Source organism: Entelurus aequoreus, linkage group LG14, assembly GCF_033978785.1.
Source record: "Entelurus aequoreus isolate RoL-2023_Sb linkage group LG14, RoL_Eaeq_v1.1, whole genome shotgun sequence".
Classification (NCBI taxonomy): Eukaryota; Metazoa; Chordata; class Actinopteri; order Syngnathiformes; family Syngnathidae; genus Entelurus; species Entelurus aequoreus.
Genome location: NC_084744.1, coordinates 52,082,077 through 52,095,979, shown reverse-complemented (window position 1 = coordinate 52,095,979; position 13,903 = coordinate 52,082,077). Strand labels below are relative to the sequence as shown.

The 13,903-nt window shown below is 41.0% G+C and overlaps 1 protein-coding gene and 1 pseudogene across 2 annotated transcripts in view; both read left to right on the top strand.

Annotated features, from left to right (window-relative positions):
• The window catches only part of fstl4 (follistatin-like 4), a 404,450-nt gene that overhangs the window by 205,426 nt on the left and 185,121 nt on the right, over positions 1 to 13,903 (top strand). The window lies entirely within an intron of this gene.
• Positions 5,999 to 6,117, top strand: LOC133665495 (5S ribosomal RNA; annotated as a pseudogene).

Sequence of the window (13,903 nt, the reverse complement as noted above, 5' to 3'; positions counted from 1 at the left end):
CTTTGTAAAGTTTCCTCGTGAGGAACCCTGAAATATTGTGAATCCTTCATGTAGACATGTGAAATGACAAGTGTGACAGTCAAACATAAGCGATAAGTGTAGGCTGCACTATGATGGCAATATGATTCAAGTAAACAACACCAACATTTTATATGCTCCATTGAAAATATAGAACATTACACACGGCGCTCAAAAATCCATCAAAATGTTTTACTACGACTTTGGTAAGCTATGAAGCCGCACCGCTTGATGGATTGTACTGTGCTTCAACATACGAGTATTATTATGGCGTGTGTATAAGGTAAGACATTATCTGGCGTTTTGTTACGCAATATTATGCAAAAGCAACTTTTCTTACCTTCTGGTACCTGCTGATCCGTATTTGGGATCTGCATAAGTCCTGAAATTTTGTGTGCGTCTGCCTTTGTAGTCGATAAGCTTCTTCTTTTTCTCTATCTTCATTCTGCCATTTCTGACATATTTTTTTCCTGGATGTTACAGAAAGTATGAGAATGTGTGAGCTGCTGCCTGCGCTTCTTTACTTATATATTAATCTCACATTTGTCAAGGTATTAAAACAAAGTTCTGATTTTTGACAGAGATATATTTTCTGTCATCTTCTTGTCCATCCATCGCGGTCGCTTTGTGTTTTGATTAAATCGCGGAACATGAAACTCTGCTGTAGACACCATGCTGGACTGTTGGTAAAACAAAAGTATTTTGCTACATATTTGTGTACCAGATCATGTTACTCTCATTGATTTGGAGCTCCACTGTTACTAGCAGCACTCGTGCAGCCCATGACCTGCGATGCTGCAGTCGGCATTCTTGACTGTTGGTAAACTACAATTTTCCTGCTAGGCACTTGTCTCCCAAGACAGGTTATACACAATGAACTACAGCTCCCCTTTTGCTGGCAGCACTCGTGCAGCCCCTGACCTGTGATGCTCTGACCAGCTTTCTTGACTGTTACTAAAACAATTGTCCTGCTATACACTTGTGTACCAATTCAAGTTATACACACGGAACCACAGCTCCTCCAGTGGTAGCAGCACTCGTGCAGCCCCTTCACCGTAATGCTGTAGACACCATGCTGGGTTGTTATTAAAACACAATTATTTTGCTGAATATTTGTGTAGCAATTCAGGTTCCATTCATTAAATCGCAGCTCCTCTATTGCTGGAAGCACTCATGCAGCCCCTGACCTGTGATGCTGTGACCAGCATTCTTGACTGTTACTAAAACAAAATTGTCCTGCTATACACTTGTGTACCAATTCAAGTTATACACAAGGAACCACAGCTTATCCAGTGGTGGCAGCACTCGTGCAGCCCTTTCACCGTAATGCTGTAGACACCATGCTGGGTTGTTAGTAAAACACAATTATTTTGCTGAATATTTGTGAAGCAATTCAGGTTCCATTCATTAAATCACAGCTCCTCTATTGCTGGAAGCACTCGTGCAGCCCCTGACCTTATATGCTGTGACCAGCATTCTTGACTGTTACTAAAACACAATGTCTCTGCTATACACTTGTGTACAAATTCAAGTTATACACAAGGAACCACAGCTCCTCAAGTGGTGGCAGCACTCGTGTAGCCCCTTCACCATAATTCTGTAGACGCCGTGCTGGATTGTTAGTAAAACACAATTATTTTGCTGAATATTTGTGTAGCAATTCAGGTTCCATTCATTAAATCACAGCTCTTCTATTGCTGGAAGCACTCGTGCAGCCCCTGACCTGGGATGCTGTCACCAGCATTCTTGGCTGTTACTAAAACACAATTGTCCTGCTATACACTTGTGTACCAATTCAAGTTATACACAAGGAACCACAGCTCATCCAGTGGTGACAGCACTCGTGCAGCCCCTTCACCGTATTGCTGTAAATACCATGCTGGGTTGTTAGTAAAACACAATTATTTTGCTGAATATTTGTGTAGCAATTCAGGTCCCATTCATTAAATCGCAGCTCCTCTATTGCTGGAAGCACTCATGCAGCCCCTGACTTGTGATGCTGTGACCAGCATTCTTGAATTTTACCAAAACACAATTGTCCTGCTATACACTTGTGTAGAAATCAAAGTTATAAACAAGGAACCACAGCTCATCCAGTGGTGGCAGCACTCGTGCAGCCCTTTCACCGTAATGCTGTAGACACCATGCTGGATTGTTAGTAAAACACAATTATTTTGCTGAATATTTGTGTAGCAATTCAGGTTCCATTCATTAAATCACAGCTCCTCTATTGCTGGCAGCACTCGTGCAGCCCCTGACCTGTGATGCTGTGACCAGCATTCTTGACTGTAACTAAAACACAATTTTCCTGCTACACACTTGTGTACCAATTCAGGTTCTACACTAGGGAACCACAGCAAATATGTTGCTACAGAGTTTCGTACCAATTTAGGTCCACCTCAGTGAACCGTAGCTCCCTTGTGCAGGAAGCACTTTTGCGTCCCCTGGTCTGAAATGATGTGACCACCCTGATTGACTGTTTGTAAAACACCATTATCTTGCTACACATTCAGCCTTCACTCAATGAACCACAGCTTCTGTAGTGCTGGCTGGACTCATGCAGGCTCTGAGACATTATGCTGAGACCACAATGGTTGACTGTTGCTAAAACACCATTTTCTTACTCCACACTTGTGTGCCAATTCAGGTTCCACTTACTGAACCACAGCTCTGTATGCTGCTCCAAAAGCTGCACACTGAAGGATATACAGATATATTTCTAGGGCAATGTCCTTTGAGAAGATATAAAAACGTAAAATATGAGAGCTGTGACGTACATTTGGTGAGTCTGAAAGACACAAGCTGGCATTTTAAAGAGACAAAAGTGTTTCATTCAATTTGTGTTGTCAAATAAAATAAAACAAAGTCTTCTTCAGACGCCGCTGCCAAAAATGATTTTATAAATCAAATCATGAGAGTGAGCATATTGTGCTGAACAGAATATGCTAATTTGCGAGGTGAGCCACTTCTGGCCATGGCGTTGATTAAAACCTTGTCCCTTCCACAATGAAACAACCACCTTTCTGTCCTGATGAGGAAACGCTGGTTGAATGCAGATCAGAGTTGTTGTGTTTTCTTTCCGGTTCAGGCAACTTGTCCTCGTCCTATCGTCTATCGCCCGTCGTCTATCGCCCTCGTCCATCATCAATCGTTCTCGTCCTCGTCCATCGTCCTCATCCATCGTCCTTGTCAATCGTCTTCGTTGATTGTCCGTCCTCCATCGTCTTTGTCCATCTTCCATTGTCCATCGTCTATCGTCCATCATCCATCATCTTCGTGCTCGTTTTTTTTAATCGTCTTTGTCCATCGTCAGTCATTTTCGTCCATCGTCCTTGTCCGTTCGTTCATCGTCTTTATCCATCGTCTTGATCCATTGTTCATCGTCCATCGTCTATCGTCCATCATCCATCATCTTCGTGCTCGTTTTTTTTAATCGTCTTTGTCCATCGTCAGTCATTTTCGTCCATCGTCCTTGTCCGTTCGTTCATCGTCTTTATCCATCGTCTTGATCCATTGTTCATCGTCCTCGTCCATTGTCTTCGTCCATCGTCCTCGTCTATCATCCATTGTCCATTATCCTTGTCCATCAGCCATCGTCCTTGTCCATTGTTCTTGTCCATCGTTCTCGTTCATCGCCCATGGTCTTCGTCCTCGTCTTTGTCCATCGTCTTCGTCCATCGTCTATCGTCCGTCATCTTCATCCTTGTCCATCGTCCTCGCCCATCATCCTCTTTCATCGTCTTTGTCCTTGTCAATTGTCTTCGTCCATCGTCCTTGTCCATCGTCATTGTCCATCGTCCTTGTCGATTGTCCTTGTCCATCATCCATCATCCTTGTCTGATGTCCTCATCCCTCGTTCGTCTTCGTCCTTGTCAATTATCTTCGTCCATCGTCCTCGTCCAATTGTCTTCGTCCATCATCCATTGTCCATCGTCTTTGTCTTATGTCCTCAACCATCGTCTTTCGTCCATCGTCTTCGTCCTCGCCCATGTCAATTGTCTTCGTCCATCGTCCTCGCCGATTGTCTTCGTACATTGTCCTCGTCCATTGTCTTCCGTCAACGTTCGTCGTCTTCGTCCATAACCCATCGTCTTTATCCATCGTCTTTGTTAATCCTCCATCATCCTTGTCCATTGTCCAGCGTCTTCATTCATCGTCCATTGTCCTCAACCATCATCCATTGTCCTTGTCCATCATCCATCGTCCTTGTCCATCGTCTTCGTCTCTCGTTTATCGTCTTTGTCCTTCGTCCTCATCCATTGTCAATCATCGTCTTTGTCCATCGTCTTCGTCCATCGTCCTCGTCCATAGTCAATCGTCTTCATCCATTGTCCATCGTCCTCTACCATTATCTATCATCCTCTTCCATCATCCATCGTCATTGTCCATTGTCCTCGTCCTCGTCTGTCGGCCTCGTCCATCGTCTTTGTCCATCATTAAGGTCCGTGTCCACCGTCCTCGTCCATCATCCGTCTTCCTCGTCTATAGTCATCATCCATTTTGCATCATCTTCGTCCATCATCCGTAGTCCTCGCCTATCGTCGTCATCTATCGTACTCGTCCATTGTCTTTGTCCATCATCCATCTTCCTCGTCCCTCGTCCTCATCCATTATCCATCGTCTTTGTCCAACATCCACAAAAATACACACAACTAAACTGGGAAGACACTGGAAAGAAGGGCAGAAACTCTCAGGGTATTTATTTATATTTATTTATAATTAAAACATTATTGGGAAGAATTGTTGACAATGAGAGTAATTTTTATTTTTAAATACATTTGGAAAAAAAATACATAATATTGGGCTCCAGCAAAAAGGTAACTTTTGTCATGCAGGACAAACATTGGAGCTTCACTGATTTTTCTGTTAAAAAAAATCTAAATACTGGTAATATATGTGTATAATGTCAAAAAATGAATAAAAAAATGCTGAGATGGATAAAACAAACAAAAAAAGGCCCATACCGATATTCAGCAAAGTGCCTAATACCGGCCCGGCCGATAATAAGTCGCTCTCTCGTGAGATCCTTCTGTTGACATTTTTAAAGGTCCTCCTACCTGCACTTCCTGTGTTTTGACACATGCTGAGGAATCGGCACACAAACACACTTTTTTGTAGCCGAAACACAGAATGATTACTTTATTTACTTAACGCCTACTGCCCCTTCTGGTGCATAGGCCGTCAACAAGTGATCTCCCGGCATTTCTGTCTTGGGCCGTTGTCTCCAGTTGTGTCCAGGTCAACTTCATGCCCTTCGTGTCTGCCTCCAGGTGTTTCTGGGACGGCCACTTTTCCGCTTCCCCTGCGGGTTCCATTTTAGGGCTTGTCTAGTAATGGTATTTGTGGGCTTACGCAGAGTGTGGCCTATCCAGCGCCATCTGCGTTTCTTAATTTCCACTTCCGCGGGAAGCTGATTTGTTCTTTGCCATAGTTCAGTATTGCTGATGGTGTCTGGCCATCGGATGTGGAGAATGTTCCGCAGGCAGCTGTTAGTGAAGACCTGCGCTTTTTGGACGGTGTCAGCTGTGGTTCTCCGGGTCTCTGCTCCATATAATAGGACTGCTTTGATGTTGGAGTTAAATAATCTGACTTCGGTGTTGAGGGTCAGTTCTTTCGAGATCCAAATGTTACGCAGTTGGGTAAACGCAACAAGTCCCTTCCTGATTCGTGCTTTTATGTCAGCATCTGTGCCGCCATGTTTGTCAATCACACTGCCAAGGTGAATTATATTTATATAGCGCTTTTCTCTAGTGACTCAAAGCGCTTTACATAGTGAAAACCCAATATCTAAGTTACATTTAAACCAGTGTGGGTGGCACTGGGAGCAGGTGGGTAAAGTGTCTTGCCCAAGGACACAACGGCAGTGACTAGGATGGCGGAAGCGGGGATCGAACCTGCAACCCTCAGGTTGATGGCACGGCCACTCTACCAACCGAGCTATACCGTCCAAGGTAGGTGAAGGATTCAACCTCTTCCCAAGGCTTACGGCCATACTACCCTGAGCACGCCCGATCTCATCAGATCTCGTAAGCTAAGCCGGGTCAGGCCTGGTTAGTACTTGGATGGGAGACCGCCTGGGAAAAGCAGGTGCTGTACAAAATTATTGGATGAGAATAAAGTGGGTAATGGTTAGGGATGATACTCGAAACCGGTTTTCCCGGTTGTTCGATAAGAAAAGAACCGAGTCCTCGGACTCGAATCCCTTTTTGAGAACCGGTACCCGTTATCGAGACCACTATAGTAAAGAAAAAGAGTTGGTTCTTTATTCGAATCCCTGGGAACGACTCCCGTCCCGACTAGAAATGCTCCGTGTGACATCACAAGAAATTACGTCACATAGCTCAGTCATTAGGCGCACATAGCGAAAGCAGGAAAAATAATGTACCGGAAAAAGCGCTCCAAGGTGTAATAAAGTTCAAAACAAAAGGTATAATCCAATGAATAACTTTACTGAGAGATTTGAGCAGGGTACAAACACATGACCAACACTTTTACGACCAACCAGGCTAGCAACGCACCTCCTTTACGGCAGCTGTTGCAACGTTCTTAAAGCAACCGCAGCACATACATATATATACAACACATCTCCCTTTTTTAACTTTTGTTTTTCTTTCATTGTAAACAAAACAAAATCACACTGTATATGTGTTGTCTGTCTAATTATAAATAATGCAGACGAGGCGTGTTGGCTGAAATCTTGACGTTTACTTTCACAGCGTGCTCATAACCTCATTCTTAGCTGCCGGGTGACGACATGCAACAACACTTTTCGGGGATACCGCGCATGCTCGTCACTCCCATTGCATGCTGGGTAGTGTAGTTGTTATATTCCTACCTCATAACGTCACATCTTTCCCCCTATAAAAAAATAATGTTAACTCAATAAAGTGTATTTCTTTTTTTAGCTTTAACTTTTCATTTTTTTAGCATTGTAACCACATTTGCAAACAACTTTTCTCTTCATAGAATTTTCTTTCAATAAAGTGCAAAAATGTCAAAGCATCATAACAAGCAGTTATGTCAAATAGCAGCAGAAGTGCACTTTTTGGAGAGCTGTATTATTTTCAGTTTTGTGCCCAAGGGACTGATTTTATTTAACACTATATTATTATTTATACACTTATAGTGATCACAGAGACAGGTTGTTTTTGTGTTACTGTATATATTTGTTTTTCTTAAAAATCCCACTTAATATACTTTGGGTAACAATAGTCAGTATTTATTTATTTTATTTTATTTTTTTAGGGGGGTAACAGTCAATATTTATTTATTTATTAGATTTTTTTTTCTTCTTATATAATAAAAGTGAGCTTTTGTTAAACCAAATATTGTGTGTTTTTTTCCATATACAACAACCTATCTGGACTCGATAAGAGAATCGATAAGGAATCGGTTCGATAAGAGAATTCGATAATAGGCTCGAACTCGTTAATTTCTTATCAAACATCATCCCGAGTAATGGGGCGACGCTGCTTGGGAGTCAGCTCATGTGGAAACTTCCTGTGCTCTGTCAGAATCAGTTCCAGGCTCTATTTGTTGGAACCCAAACAAATCTAAGCAAGTATTACTTGTTGTGTTTGTGTTTATTGTAAAGGGGTTGCAGACATAAAGTATGACAATATAGTTTGTGTTCGTTGGATTGAGGTTACTAATGATGGAAGGGCAAATATTGAAATATGACTATAGTTGTAATCTGATCTAATTCTATGTATTCTGTATTGATAAGAAATGATTTTTTCCAACGACTGCACAATCCTGATGGTATTGTTTAAAAAGTGAACTACATACATATCTATTTTAGCAATTGAGTGAACAAGTCATGATGGTGTTTGATTTCAATGCTGATACTGGTATTAGGTGTATTATTATTACGAGGGATAAGCCTGCTTCTTAACACCGGTACCAATAACTTACACCATCATTTCCATGAGGAAATCAAAGCTAGCTTATCCGTACAGGCATCTCTGGCTAACTTCTTTGCACTTTTTAAATGCTACAGTAAAAGGAACGCCACTTTCAAAACGCCGTTGTGGCGATGCTGGTGTTTCAGGCGGCTGACAGGTTTTTAAACTTTTTAAGATGTACTGTTTAATAACCATTGACTGTATCAATATGGACAGTAACACAAACTAATGTATGGTGTAATAACGATGGATTATATTAGTATGAACTGTAACACAAAAACCGTATTGTGTGATAATGACGTCTGTATCAGTATGAACAGCAACACAGAAATAGTATCAACAATGGACTGTATCAGAATAGTAACACAGAAACAGTATTGTGTGATAACAATGGACCGTATCAGTATGAACAGTATTGAGTTTTAACGATCCACGTTATCAGTATGAACAGTAGTAACAGTATTGTGTAATAACGATGGGTTGTATCAGTATGAACAGTATTGTGTATTAATGATGGACAGTATCAGTATGAACAGTAACACAAAAACAGTATTGTGTAATAACAATGAGTTGTATCAGTATGAACAGTATAGTGTATTAATGATGGACTTTAGCAGTATTAACAGTAGAAACAGTATTGTGTAATAACGATGGGTTGTATCAGTATGAACAGTAACACAAAAACAGTTTTGTGTAATAATGAGTTGTATCAGTATGAACAGTATAGTGTATTAATGCTGGACTTTAGCAGTATGAACAGTAGAAACAGTATTGTGTAATAACGATGGGTTGTATCAGTATGAACAGTAACACAAAAACAGTATTGTGTAATAACAATGAGTTGTATCAGTATGAACAGTATAGTGTATTAATGATGGACGTTAGCATTATGAACAGTAGAAACAGTATTGTGTAATAACGATGGGTTGTATCAATATGAACAGTATTGTGTATTAACGATGGACTTTAACAGTATGAACAGTAACACAAAAACAGTATTGTGTAATAAAGATTAGTTATATCAGTATGAAAAGTATTGTGTAATAATGATGGACTATCAGTATGAATAGTAGAAACAGTATTGTGTAATAACGATGAGTTGTATCAGTATGAACAGTATTGTGTAATAAGATGGACTGTATCAGTATGAACAGTAGAAACCATATTCTGTAATAACGATGGACTGTATCAGTATGAACAGTAGAAACCATATTGTGTAATAATGATGAGTTGTATCAGTATGAACAGTATTGTGCATTAATGATGGGGTTGTATCAGTATGGTAGGTACTGTAGGTAGGTCTTTATTGTCATTGCACAAGTACAACAAAACTTTGTTTTCAGCACAAACCCATTCAAGATTAGACAAACAAACAGTGTACAGGGTTACAGAACAGGAACGCTGATGGGTCGCCACAAGGCGGCCCGTAAAAGATGGGAAAAAGGTCAACGCTGGGGAAGGATGAGTAAAAAAATACAATCTTGACTGGGCTCCTAAGGGGGCCAAGTCTGGAGTGGGAAAAAACCTCCATAGCAAAGCACATATACATATTACAACATACATCTCAAGACTAGCAACAGAGGGGAGGGCGTGGGGTCCACGGTAGCAGGCTGCAGCTCTTCAGGCGCTGCCCATCCATCCATCACCCCTAAGGGATTTGTGTCAAGGGCGTTGGATGGGGGCTGGGGTGTTTGTGGCGTATATTTTTTTGTGGATGCATGTGTGTGTAAGCCTGCCGCGGGTCTCTGTTCCGTGGCCTTGATGTCGTGCAGTCGCTAGTCAGTCCAAAGTCAACAGGTGTGTGTCCATGAGAGACAAGAAGGGAGTTTGTTGTGTCTTCGCCGCACTGTCCTTCGGGAGAGTCTCGAAGCCAGGGAAATAATCCAAGTTAGAATGTTTTGTATGCGAGTGAAAATAAAATTTGCTTTTCACTCTAAATTGTCTATTACTGGTCCTTAAATTCATCCTGCGGGGCAGACTGTCCAATGTTATCCAAATCATAAAGTGTCCACAGTTCTTCCCGCATCCTCCAATCATTCGTGGCAGCTTTGGGGTACTTTGAAGACTGCCAGCGACTTCCAATTTGTCGACAAATCTGAGCAACGCTTACTCTAATCAGCAGATGTCCTGTTGTCATAATTCCGAATAGGTGGATATCTTCACGTCCTCGACTGGAAGGGTCGCCAGGCACCCGGCACTCCTTCTTCTCCCAAGAGTCCGTCGTGTGTCCAGCAACAACCGCTCCGTCACGACAAGCAGGTTCCCCCAAACCCAAGATCTTGTCAATTCTGTTGAAGCTAGTTAAATAGTTCCAATGTTTAGATTTGGAGAGCAGTGCAAAAAGAGGCAACAAGAAAGTTAAGACAGGACAAGACAAAGAAGCAAGCAGGAGAGATAAGGGAGAGGAAAGGGGAGCGTCCGCCCTCGATGAGTGCCGGTGAGAAAGGTACAAACCCCGTTTCTATATGAGTTGGGAAAGTGTGTTAGATGTAAATATAAACGGAATACAATGATTTGCAAATCATTTTCAACCCATATTCAGTTGAATATGCTACAAAGACAACATATTTGATGTTCAAACTGATAAAAAATGTTTTTTTTGCAAATAATCATTAACTTTTGAATTTGATGCCAGCAACACGTGACAAAGAAGTTGGGAAAGGTGGCAATAAATACTGATAAAGTTGAGGAATGCTCATCAAACACTTATTTGGAACATCCCACAGGTGAACAGGCAAATTGGGAACAGGTGGGTGCCATGATTGGGTATAAAAGTAGATTCCATGAAATGCTCAGTCATTCACAAACAAGGGTGGGGCGAGGGTCACCACTTTGTCAACAAATGTGTGAGCAAATTTTTGAACAGTTTAAGAAAAACCTTTCTCAACCAGCTATTGCAAGGAATTTAGGGATTTCAACATCTACGGTCTGTAATATCATCAAAGGGTTCCGAGAATCTGGAGAAATCTCTGCACGTAAGCAGCTAAGCCCGTGACCTTCGATCCTTCAGGCTGTAGTGCATCAACAAGCGACATCAGTGTGTAAAGGATATCACCACATGGGCTCAGGGACACTTCAGTAACTACAGTTGGTCGCTACATCTGTAAGTTTGAGTTTGAACATCAAATATCTTGTCTTTGTAGTGCATTCAATTGAATATGGGTTGAAAAGGATTTACAAATCATTGTGTTCCGTTTATATTTACATCTAACACAATTTCCCAACTCATATGGAAACGGGGTTTGTATGAACTGTAACACAGAAACAGTATTGTGTAATAACGATGGGTTATATCGGTATGAACTGTATCGTGTAAAAACGATGGATGCTGCGTCCAATCAGAGCATTAATTACGCTTTGGAAAAAGGCTTTTGGTGTTTTGTCAGGACGATACTGTCCAAGAAATTGTGTAATATTTGTTTTGGAGCGGAGGACTTCTGGGAATCCCCTTGCGGTTTAGCTTTCCATTATCAGTTTGCACTTTGAAAGCCACTTTTTCCACTGCGCTGATTACTCTTTATCGTCGTGCCTCGCCCGGTGACAGCGCCGCTTATTGCGTTAGTCGTCAACGCTGCCCCGCTCGCCTGCAGCCTCGCTAACCCTTTGGACCCTGTGGCCACGGACGCCATTGACTCGGCGGCACCTCATAAGGAAGACGACCTTCTGGTCCCGCTGCTTAAACCCGAGGCGGCATGGTGGCAGGAAACTGTTTAAGAAAAAAAAAAAAAGTCTACCTACAATGTGAAGTAGGAAAGTAAACATGTTATAAAGTTTGGTACAAGTGACCAGGTGTGACAGTGGTCCCCTCCCCTCCCCCGAAAGTCCTTTATTGGTTGCAGCCATATTATTAACGAGCTGTCTTCCTTCATTCCAAGCCAACGTGAGTCTTACCTCATTTAGTCCGTCCCCTCCCTACTGATTCATTACTGCTGCACCAAATGGATGTCCTGTCCCAGATAGAGATGTCCCGTGGTTCAGACTCCGGTCCCTCGCCTCGTAAACATCAGTCTCCCCCAACCCCCCAACCCCACACCTCCCATGAAAACACTACCTTCACATTGCGACTGTGGGACTTCTTTAAGGATAAAATACAGCTAGTCTAAGACATCACCTTGTCGTTCTTTTAACGTTTAATCAACGTTGGTTTCTGACATTGATTTGACCGATGATTTTTGGTATGTGCCTGTCCAATATTCTACAACACAAATACAACATTGAAACAACATGCTTTTTGACAATGTTTAATTAACGTTGGTTTCTGACATTGATTTGACCATTGAAAGTTGGTAATTTCCCGACCAATATTGACCATTTAATTTTGGTCATTACCCAACCAATATTGTACAACACAAATACAACGTTGAAACAACATGCTTTTTGACAACTTTTAATCAACGTTGGTTTCTGACATTGATCTGACCATTGCATTTTGGTCATTTCCCAACCAATATTGTACAACACAAATACAACGTTGAAACAACATGCTTTTTGACAACTTTTAACCAACGTTGGTTTCTGACATTGATCTGACCATTGCATTTTGGTCATTTCCCAACCAATATTGTACAACACAAATACAACGTTGAAACAACATGCTTTTTGACAACTTTTAATCAACGTTGGTTTCTGACATTGATCTGACCATTGCATTTTGGTCATTTCCCAACCAATATTCTACAACACAAATACAACGTTGAAACAACATGCTTTTTGACAACGTTTAATCAACGTTGGTTTCTGACATTGAGCTGACCATTGCATTTTGGTCATTACCCAACCAATATTCTACAACACAAATACAACGTTGAAACAACATGCTTTTTGACAACGTTTAACCAACGTTGGTTTCTGACATTGATCTGACCATTGCATTTTGGTCATTTCCCAACCAATATTGTACAACACAAATACAACGTTGAAACAACATGCTTTTTGACAACTTTTAATCAACGTTGGTTTCTGACATTGATCTGACCATTGCATTTTGGTCATTACCCAACCAATATTGTACAACACAAATACAACGTTGAAACAACATGCTTTTTGACAACGTTTAATCAACGTTGGTTTCTGACATTGATCTGACCATTGCATTTTGGTCATTTCCCAACCAATATTGTACAACACAAATACAACGTTGAAACAACATGCTTTTTGACAACTTTTAATCAACGTTGGTTTCTGACATTGATCTGACCATTGCATTTTGGTCATTTCCCAACCAATATTGTACAACACAAATACAATGTTGAAACAACATGCTTTTTGACAACATTTAACCAACGTTGGTTTCTGACATTGATCTGACCATTGCATTTTGGTCATTACCCAACCAATATTCTACAACACAAATACAACGTTGAAACAACATGCTTTTTGACAACGTTTAACCAACGTTGGTTTCTGACATTGATCTGACCATTGCATTTTGGTCATTTCCCAACCAATATTGTACAACACAAATACAACGTTGAAACAACATGCTTTTTGACAACGTTTAACCAACGTTGGTTTCTGACATTGATCTGACCATTGCATTTTGGTCATTACCCAACCAATATTCTACAACAAAAATACAACGTTGAAACAACATGCTTTTTGACAACGTTTAACCAACGTTGGTTTCTGACATTGATCTGACCATTGCATTTTGGTCATTTCCCAACCAATATTGTACAACACAAATACAACGTTGAAACAACATGCTTTTTGACAACGTTTAATCAACGTTGGTTTCTGACATTGATCTGACCATTGCATTTTGGTCATTACCCAACCAATATTGTACAACACAAATACAACGTTGAAACAACATGCTTTTTGACAACTTTTAATCAACGTTGGTTTCTGACATTGATCTGACCATTGCATTTTGGTCATTTCCCAACCAATATTGTACAACACAAATACAACGTTGAAACAACATGCTTTTTGACAACGTTTAACCAACGTTGGTTTCTGACATTGATCTGACCATTGCA